Raw genomic sequence first — 11136 nt, forward strand, 5'->3', positions numbered from 1 at the left:
GGACCCAATTAGTGCTGGGCGGTATACCGGTTCATACCGAATACCGGTGTTCATTTTTCTTATGATATGAATTTTTCATATAGCGTAATACCGGTGAGTTTGTACAGTAGCTACACAACGTTGGGAACGTAGCGCCGCTGGACACTGTTTGTGAGGGGACTGTTTAGCAGCAGTGATGCACCGATTGTTCGGTAACCGAAACTGTTCGGCCGAAAATGGCAAAAAAACACTTTTGGTGTTCGGAGGAATAAGTGGGAAAAAAACGAACAATTAATAACGTTGTTGTAAAATAAGGAAATAGACTGGCCGCTCCGTAACTGTTGCACCACAAACATAAATCGTTGGCCAACCAAAAACTAACCCCATAAGAATTTTACCAACATTCACCAGGAGGTGGAACCAAAACAACATAATGCTGGAAATTAAAACATGTTCAGTTTTTTATGTTCAATAAATATTTTCTACCTTGTAATTTTGTAAAAGATGTTAAAATCAAATTTATTAGATTTATGCATCCTCCTCATGACGGTAAAATAGGCCATTCTAAGACAATTTACGGCAGCAATTCCTTTCCAAATCATTAGAAAATGTGGTTAACACCCAGTTGTGCATGAAAAAAAAAATACCGTGATTTACCGTGAAACCGATATAATTTTGAAAAATACCGTGATATAAATTTTTGGTCATACCGCCCAGCACTAGACCCAATGGAAGTTTTAGAAAACCATTGGGCAGCCCAGGGGGGAACACAGTGATTTACCCACAGTGTGTACCAGGGGTTCGGTGCTGTCGACCTCAACTGGGAATGTGATTGGACGGTGGAAGGAGGATCCTCTTAATCCCACCAACACATCCTCCCGGAGGAGGCGGAGTCTGTGTCATCCCAGCCATCCCTGGAGCTGAGGTTGGGGGTTAAACACCTCCAGGGCTCCGCGGTGGATCTCACGGCTATGGATGTTGTAGGTTATCTTGGTTGAAGCTCCCTGGAACTTTGAGGGACATTGGGGGTCGTTATTCTGGACTAGCAGGCTGGGGTGGTGGTTCCCCCTTTTAAGAAGAAGGACCAGAGGGTTTTCCCTGTTTATCTGTAGCACAATTCAACACAAGGTAATTCAAAGTGCTTTACATCAACATTAAAAGCAGCAAGACATCATTAAAACATAAATAACAAATAAAATTATAATAAAAGAGGTAAAATAATAGAAAGCAGCAGTTGTTAGTCAGTAAGGGCAGTAGATCCAGCAGGTTCATCTCATTCTTACAATGGCAACAATTAAATTTCTATATGGTCAAAACGTAACAAAGACCGGGTCAAATACAGTATTACAAAAGTAATCTGTAAAAAAAAAAAATTTTAAAATTAAAAAATAAATAAAAAATATAGAAAAAATGTATGAAAAATATAATAAAAAGAATAAAATTAAATTAAATTACATTTTTTTTTTTTAAAAGGACAATTCTTTGCCACAACGCCTGTTTCCAGGTCTTATTTCCATAACTTTGCACGGTTTTCACACAACTGACCAGAATTACGTTTCTATACGGTTAAAACGTACAAAGACCGTGTCAAATACAGGATTATTAAAGTAATCTGTGCCGTTTAATACGGTGAATTAAACCAATTTGAAAATTCTACGTCACAATGCTGCATTCAGGGCTGATCCATAATTTCGCACAGTTTTCATACAAACTGACGAGAATTACGTTTCTATACGGTCACAACGTACAAAGACGTTAAGAAACATCCGTGTGGAAGGTTTTGTAGTCCGACGCCTTGGTCCTGGTCCTAAACCATCCAGAAGAGAACTGGGACACCACCACCCTTCAAGTGAAGGTGCAAAAGGTCTAGAAACGGGACTGGACTTTGACCCCCGGCCTCACAAGTCCTGCCAGTACCGGAGGAATCACACAAACAGACAGGAAGTGACCCAGAATTACAGGAAAAGAGCTCAGATCTCTCAGATCTGACAATATAAAGAAGGAACCGCTTAAAAACCCAACACAAAAACAGGGCTGGGATCAATTCAAATGTCAAGAAATGATTCCCAATCGAAAAAATATATTTTTCATGATTTTAAACGATTTTCAATGATTCAAAACGATTTCAGACGATTCTAAACTATTTTAAACGATTTTAAACATTTTTTAATGATTTTCTAAACGAATTGTCAAATTGGTTTAATTCAGCGTACGAATTGTTACAGATTACTTTTGTAATTCTGTATTTGACCCGGTCTTTGTACATTTTGACCGAATAGAAACGTAATTCTGATCAGTTGTGTGAAAACCGTGCAAAGTTATAGAAATAAGACCTGGAAACAGGCGTTGTGGCATAGAATTGTCCTTTTAATTTTTTTTTTTTTAATTTTATTTAATTTTATTCATTTTTTAAATTTTTTTTAATACATTTTTTCTATATTTTTTATTTATTTTTTAATTTCTTTATTTACTTTGTAATACTGTATTTGACCCGATCTTTGTTACATTACATAAATAAGACCATAGTAATTTATGTCCGTATTGGTTCAATACGGAAATTTTAATTCCCAATTACGGAACAACTCCGTATTTCAAGGGACGGGTGGGGAGGCTAGACGTGGCTAGAGACCCAACCGGTCCCTGCTGTCCCTGGTACCATGAACCCCCCACCATGACCCCGATCCCTCCCTGTTCCACCTCCATCCTGGTTCAGGACGGGTGGGAGGCTAGACGTGGCTAGAGACCCAACCGGTCCCTGGTGCCCCTGGTACCCTGAACCTTCCATCTATCTTGTGTTGAATTGTGCTGTACAGATAAACTTTATCTAGGAACCAGATTTATTCCCATAAACCTCCCGGTTACTGAGTTTAAAAAGGAACTGATGGTTTTCAAAGCTGCTCATGTTGAAGGTTTTACTGAGTGACAATAAGACGGTTAAATATGAAATAAAAGGATGAAAAATCAGCTTTTGAACGTGTGAAACGGGAAAACCAGCTCCACGTGGAGCAGAAACCTGAAACGGAAAGATCTGCTTTCACGAGTGAAGGATGAAACTCTGACGGCCCGAGGGAACGGAGTTTACGCTCAACGCCCTGATGCATGCTGGGAAACCTGCGATTTGTAAGATTCAGAATCGATTATCAAGATTTGATTCGATTTGATTCCAATATTGATTTGGGTTAGTGTTATTAAAACTGTTTTTTCAGCTGTTGCATGAATGATATGACTGTAGTTCTGCAACATATTAATGTTAGTATTATATTGAGAATAAACAGCAAGTATTGCAGATAATGATGCTGGTTTTTTAACATTTTATGCAAATGTAACACCAAGACAGTATATAAAATAATGAAATATAGACAATTTATGCAATTATAACTGAAAACTTTAATGTTTTCATACATTGAAACATATATATGGACATTATATATATATATATATATATATATATATATATATATATATATATATATATATATATATATATATATATATATATACACATGTCCATATGTCCTATATCAATTGATGATTGAATTGTTTATTGATTTCATAAAATATTCTCTAATTTATTTTTTATTTGGGGTTTTCATAAACTGTGATCAGTAATCACCAAAATTATAACAAATAACAAATAAAGACTTGAAATATTTGAATGTAGTGGGAAATAATATATTTGTTTCACCTTTAGTTAAATTTACTACCAATGAGGTTTTGCAATATTTTCCAACCTTCACCTGTAGATTATGACGTCAATAAATAAGACCATAGTAATTTATGTCCGTATTGGTTCAATACGGAACTTTTAATTCCCAATTACGGAACAACTCCGTATTTCAAGGGACGGGTGGGGAGGCTATGTGGCTAGAGACCCAACCGGTCCCTGGTGCCCCTGGTACCATGAACCCCCCACCATGACTTGGTCCCCGATCCCTCCCTGTTCCACCTCCGTCCTGGTTCAGGTCCTGGTTCAGGACGGAGGTGGAGACTAGGAATGGGTGATATTTTACCGTTCACGATAAACCGCCAAAAAAATTCCCCACGGTAAGAATTTGTATCTCACGATAAAAATGGTAAATTCCTGTTGATGATGTTTTTGTGTAAAACTGATTTATGGTTCTGTGTTAAATCCACGCACAACGTACGTGAAGGAAGGAAGGAAGGAAGGAAGGAAGGAAGGAAGGAAGGAAGGAAGGAAGGAAGGAAGGAAGGAAGGAAGGAAGGAAGAAAAAATAAAGAAAGAAAGAAAGAAAGAAAGAAAGAAAGAAAGAAAGAAAGAAAGAAAGAAAGAAAGAAAGAAAGAAAACACGATAGAAAATAAAGAAAGAAAGAAAGAAAGAAAGAAAGAAAGAAAGAAAGAAAACACGATAGAAAAGAAAGAAAGAAAGAAAGAAAAAGAAAGAAAGAAAGAAAGAAAGAAAGAAAGAAAGAAAGAAAGAAAGAAACAAAGAAACAAAGAAAGAAACAAAGAAAGAAACAAAGAAAGAAACAAAGAAAGAAACAAAGAAAGAAAGAAAGATAAATTGATGATGTTTTTGTGTAACAAACATGGTGGATCTGAGAGAGAGATAGATTTATAGTTACAAAGATGGAGTTGAATTGGTATTTTTTTATCGTCATTTTTTATCGTTATCGGGATAAATGCCAGAAATTATTGTGATACATTTTTTAGTCCATACCGCCCATCCCTAGTGGAGACCCAGCGGTGGTCCTGGTACCCTGAACCTCCCACCATGACCACGACCCCTCCCTGTTCCACCTCCGTCCTGGTTCAGGACGGAGGTGGAGACCCAACGGGCCCCTGGTACCCTGAACCCCCCAGTGACGGTGGTCCTGGTACCCCTGGTACTAGTGGGCGACCAATAATCGGCCGTGGCCGATTATCGAATTCGATATTCATAATTTTATTAATAATCGGTATCGGCCCCCCCAAAAAAAAAATCGAAAATAAATAATTTAGATTTTTTCCGAACGTGTCCTGCTTGTTCTGCGAGACAACGGAGCCAATGTTGTAAAAGTGATGAAGGTTGCTGAACTGCCAGACTTCAGCTGCACAGGGGATTGCATATAATGTGATCATTTACTGAAATACTGCATTTCCTTTTTGTATTAAGAATGTTCAACATGCTCAAACTTAAGTAAACTTAAGTAAATATTTGCACTTAAAAAAACAACCTGTGTAGCCATTTTCACAACCTGTACTGTTTGGTTGTTTGTCATGTGTACTAGTTAGCTTACTGTTACTACCTCCAAGTAGGCTCTTGCTGTGGTTTGGGTCTGGGAATTGGGAGTATTGTGCCTGACTGTTCTAAAATTAAGGCTGTTATTCCTCTTAATTTGTTATTTTTTATAGGCAGCTTTTTTATTTTATGTAAAGAGAAAAATTCACTTAATGTTATTTTTAATAACTGAAATGCTGCTTGTTTTGTTCGATGTTCCATAATTTGCACTTTTGATGTGTGAGCCGTGCGAAGTGAATATTGCTGTCCTTCCTAGTTAAAGCAATAAATTGCTCACCATTCATTTAAATGAATTATTGTATTGAAATTTGTTTTCTCCCAAAAAGGTAAAAAAGGGTAATAATCGTATCGGCTGATATCGGCTATCGGTCTTTTTGATTTCCCCCTAATCGGTGATCGAAATAATCGAAAAAAAGGCTGATCAGTCGGACACTACCTGGTACCCTGAACCTCCCAGTGACGGTGGTCCTGGTACCATGAACCTCCCAGTGACGGTGGTCCTGGTACCCTGGTACCCCTGGTACCCCCCAGGGGTGAAGCATGAAGCACGGCGGCGGCAGCTTCATGATGAGGAGAACTGGACTCTCCTCGCTGACTTACTGTCAGAAAGACGTCAAAACGCCCCAAACATTAAAATAAAACTGAAATAAACTCCAGGACAGCAAGGCCAATTCTATTCAATTCAATTCAATTTTATTTATACAGCGTCTAATACGACAAAAGTTGTCTCCAGGGGAGTCCAGACCTGGATCCAGAACCAGAACCAGAACCAGACCCAGAACTGGATCTAGACCCAGTTATTCCAGGTTATTCCAGGTTATTCCAGGTGATTCCAGGAAACAGCAGTTTCCAACACTTTAAAACCAGACAAACGTCCCCGAACCGGCGCTGACGTCATGGAGGAACTTTACCAGAACCAGAACCAGACCCAGAACTGAACCAGAACCAGAACCAGAACCAGACCCAGAACTGAACCAGAACCAGACCCAGAACTGAACCAGAACCAGAACCAGAACTACAGTCTGATCCCAATTTTGTGAAAGACACAGTTATAATTTCAAGGGTTTCAAGCACTTAAACTAAAATTCAAGCACTTTTAAGGGTCATTTTCAAAATCTTAGTAAATATTAGTAAAATATCTACAGGAATTTACTCATTATTATTTTATTTTTTTTATTATTATTTTTATTATTTTTATTATTATTATTATTATTATTATTATTATTATTATTATTATTATTATTATTATAGTTATGTTGTAATTTCAAGCTCTTTCAAGCACTTAAACTAAAATTCAAGCACTTTTCAAGGGTCATTTTCAAAATCTTAGTAAAATATCTACAGGAATATAAATACTCATAATTATTATTATTTTTTTCCGATTGTAATTTTTTTACTTTTTTATCTGGTGAAATAAAGGTGAACTAAAAATAAATAAAAACATTGTATCTGCTGTAACATCTAGTTATGTTGTCATTTTAAGCACTTAAACTAAAATTCAAGCACTTTCCAGGAAATTCAAGGATTTCTAGGATTCCAAGCCCCCATAGGAACCGAACCGGAGCAGAACCAGAACCAGACCCAGAACAGAACCGGACTGACCTGCTCGTTTCGCTGATCTCACTCCGCCGTCACCGCCGTCACAGTCCCGGATCGATCCGCGGGTCCAATAATCCCAATAATCCACCAATAATCCAGGACCCGGACCCGGACCTGGACCTGGAACCGGACCCGGACCCGGTCCTGGTTCGGGTTCCGCTCATTTCTCCGTGTCTCCCCCTCTCTCTTCTCCTCCTCTCTCCTTCTCTCCCTCCGCTGATCCCTCTCTCTTCTCTTCTGTTCTCTGTTCTCTCCGCTCATGTCAAGGTCAAGCTGGACGCGGTTAGTACCGGCGCTTCCGGTGCGGGCTTTCAAAATAAAACAGGCTTTTTGGGAGGAATAAAAAAAGCGCAACGGAACTTCAGAATCTGATCATGTTTTCATCCATCCATCATTTTTCAGCCATCCATCCATCCATCCATCATCCATCCATCCATCATCCATCCATCCATCAATCATCCATCATCCATCCATTCATCCATCCATAACCCATCATCCATCCATCATCCATCCATCCATCATCCATCCATCCATCATCCATCATCCATCCATCCATCCATCATCCATCCATCCATCATCCATCCATCCATCCATCCATCCATCATCCATCATCCATCCATCATCCATCCATCCATCCATCATCCATCCATCCATCCATCAAACATTCATCCATCATCCATCCATCCATCCATCCATCCATCATCCATCCATCCATCCATCCATCCACCCATCCATCCCTCCATCCGCCCAGGAGGAAGGACCAGCAGAGCCGGCCCTGGAAAGACGCCCACGCTCCCCCACCGGCCATCCAGTAGAGCCGGGCTCCGAGCCGGGCCAGGGCCCCACCAGTCTCAGTTCTTCATTAACCATCCATCCATCAATCATCCATCCATCAATCCATCATCCATCCATCCATCCATCCATCCATCATCCATCCATCAATCCATCATCCATCCATCCATCCATCAATCCATCATCCATCCATCCATCCATCATCCATCCATCATCCATCCATCCATCATCCATCCATCATCCATCCATCATCCATCCATCCATCCATCATCCATCCATCATCCATCCATCCATCATCCATCCATCATCCATCCATCATCCATCCATCCATCATCCATCCATCATCCATCCATCATCCATCCATCATCCATCCATCCATCATCCATCCATCCATCCATCCATCCATCCATCATCCATCCATCCATCATCCATCCATCCATCCATCCATCCATCATCCATCCATCCATCCATCATCCATCATCTATCCATCCATCATCCATCCATCATCCATCATCTATCCATCCATCATCCATCCATCATCCATCCATCATCCATCATCCATCCATCCATCATCCATCCATCATCCATCCCTCATCCATCCATCCATCCATCATCCATCCATCCATCATCCATCCATCCATCCATCCATCATCCATCATCCATCCATCATCCATCCATCATCCATCCATCATCCATCCATCATCCATCCCTCCATCCATCATCCATCCATCATCCATCCATCAACTCATCCATCCATCATCCATCCCTCATCCATCCATCCATCATCCATCCATCATCCATCCATCAATCAACTCATCCATCCATCATCCATCCATCATCCATCCCTCATCCATCCATCCATCCATCATTCATCATCCATCATCCATCCATCCATCATCCATCATCCATCCATCCATCCATCCATCCATCCAGTTCCCCCTCGATATTTGTGATTTTTGGATTGGTGCTTTTATTTTGAAGGGGCAACAGCCTCCGTTTCCGGGTTCGGGGTTGAATTAACGCGCTTTTATACAAACATTGAAGCTTCTCTGCTTCATGTTCAGGCTTTTTTACTTTATTTTAGTTACTAAAACCTTCACTTTGTCCAGTTGTAGTCTTATTTTTGTCTTTGTGTCTTTTTTTTCTGTGTAAAATATAATAAAATAATAAAAATAAGTCATTTTCCGTGTAAAACCTGTTATAAACAGCCGAATAACAGCAGAGCTCTGTAGTATTTACTGGTTTATACTCACTAATATCACGTACTTGTACTACAGCTGATGTTTATAGTTTATTTCGTGTTTCACTTGTTCATTTGGCTGAAGAAGCAACAGTAGATCCGGGATCAGTTAGTGGAACCACAGCGACCCCAAGTGGACCAGGCAGGAACTGCAGCAGCAGGTTACAGAGAGAAACTAGAGAAACCAGAGAAACCAGGATCTGGACCAGTTTTTACATGAACACACACACATTTATACAGGACTGTCTCAGAAAATTAGAATATTGTGATTTCCTGTAATGCAATTACAAAAACAAAAATGTCATACATTCTGGATTCATTACAAATCAACTGAAATATTGCCAGCCTTTTATTATTTTAATATTGCTGATCATGGTTTACAGCTTAAGAAAACTCAAATATCCTATCTCAACAAATTTGAATATTCTGGAATCTTAATCTTAAACTGTAAACCATAATGTGTATAAGCAATATTAAAACTGTAAACTCCACAACAACGAAGCTGCAGAGAAATACCGTATTGGCCCGAATATAAGACGACCCTGATTATAAGACGACCCTCTTTTTCAAGACTCAAATTTGAAAAAAGACTTTTTGAACACCAAATTCAATATTTATACAGAAAATAATGACAGTACATCTGAAACAAATCTTTATAACAAAATATCTGAGAGAAAAAGCCTGTTATTTTGCCTCATTCCAACCATCATGTTGAAGTTTGCATCATAACTTCTCCTCAGCTGACGGTTAACCTGCCGATCTTCCACACACTTTTCTCCAGATTGTCGCTACGTTTCTCCTATTTCTGTTATCTCTTCTCTTATTTTCTTCTCTTTTTCTTTCTTACCGCTATTTTTTATGTTTCTTCTTCGTGCTACCGCTATTTTTATTTTCATTCTTCGTGACAGGGGTTGGCTTTGGCCTGGGGAGTTTAGTTCACATTGGCTTTAAAGATATCTGGCTCCATCTAGCGTTGTAATGGGTATAACGTCTAGACCCCGAATGTAAGACGACGCCCACTTTTTCAGTCTTATTTCAATGTAAAAAACAATGTCTTATATTCGGGCCAATACGGTACACTGCAATCACTGCTGAACCAGCTGGTGTAGTTTAAACTCCACAACAACGAAGCTGCAGAGAAATAAACTACAATCACTGCTGCAGGTAAAGGAGAGTATCGTCTGCGTATGGATTGACCATCGCACTGCAAAAACTCTCAAATCTTACCAGGAATATTTGTCTTATTTCTAATTAAAATGTCAAATTTTAGTCAAAAATCTTAAAACAAGACTCATTACCAGAAAAAAAACGTGTTATTTGACAATTTTCACCTGTTTCAAGTAAATTTTCACTTGAAATAAGTAGAAAAATCTGCCAGTGGAACAAGATTTACCTTCTTATTACAAGCAAAAACTTTCTACTTTTCTACTTAAGTGAAAATTTACTTGAAACAGGTGAAAATTGTTGTTTTTTCCAGTGATGAGTCTTGTTTTAAGTGTAATGACATTTTTTACTAAAATGAGACATTTTAACTAGAACTAAGACAAATATTCCTAGCAAGATTCTGAGTTTTTGCAGTGTTTTTGTGGGAATATTTTTGACCGGACGAGTTCTACGAGGCTTTATTGGTGATTTGCGTCAATTGCGTAAATGTTTGTTTGTGGTGTGACACAGGCGTTTACGACGGAGTATTAGGGCCAAACTAAGACAAAAAAAATTGGAAACTACGAGAATAAAGTCATAATATAATGAGAATAAAGTCGTAAACTTACGAAAATAAAGTCATAATGTTGCGAGAATAAAGTCGTAATGGAATAAAGTCATAATATAATGAGAATAAAGTCGTAAACTTATAAAAATAAAGTCATAATGTTGCGAGAATAAAGTCGTAATGGAATAAAGTCGTAATATTATGAGAATAAAGTCGTAATATTACGAGAATAAAGTCGTAAAATTACGAGAATAAAGTCATAACATTACGAGAATAAAGTCGTAATATTACAAGAATAAGATAGATAGATAGATAGATTTATTATAGTACCCTTGGGTAAATTTGGTTCACAGTGAGTGCCTCATCATACAATCTAGTATAAAGTAGTAATATTATGAGAATATATTTTAACAGGAAGAGCATCTTCTCCCTGTGTTAAAATGAGGAATATTGAGCATCTTGTGAAGTTATATTTATATAGCCTATTTATAATATATTTAATATTACGACTTTATTCTCAAAATATTAAGACTTTATTCTCGTAATTTTACGACTTTATTCTCATATTATTATGA

At 38.3% G+C, this 11136-nt stretch overlaps 1 protein-coding gene across 1 annotated transcript in view; it reads right to left on the reverse strand.

The window, feature by feature from the left end:
* LOC133425369 (BCL-6 corepressor-like) overlaps nt 1-7040 on the reverse strand; it is a 57537-nt gene extending 50497 nt beyond the window's left edge. The window contains exon 1 of the mRNA XM_061716196.1: nt 6822-7040. The gene's annotated coding sequence lies outside the window, so the exon portion shown is untranslated. The remainder of the gene's footprint in view (nt 1-6821) is intronic.
* Between the last annotated feature and the right edge of the window lie 4096 nt (nt 7041-11136).

Source organism: Cololabis saira, chromosome 24 (assembly GCF_033807715.1).
Source record: "Cololabis saira isolate AMF1-May2022 chromosome 24, fColSai1.1, whole genome shotgun sequence".
Lineage (NCBI taxonomy): Eukaryota > Metazoa > Chordata > Actinopteri > Beloniformes > Belonidae > Cololabis > Cololabis saira.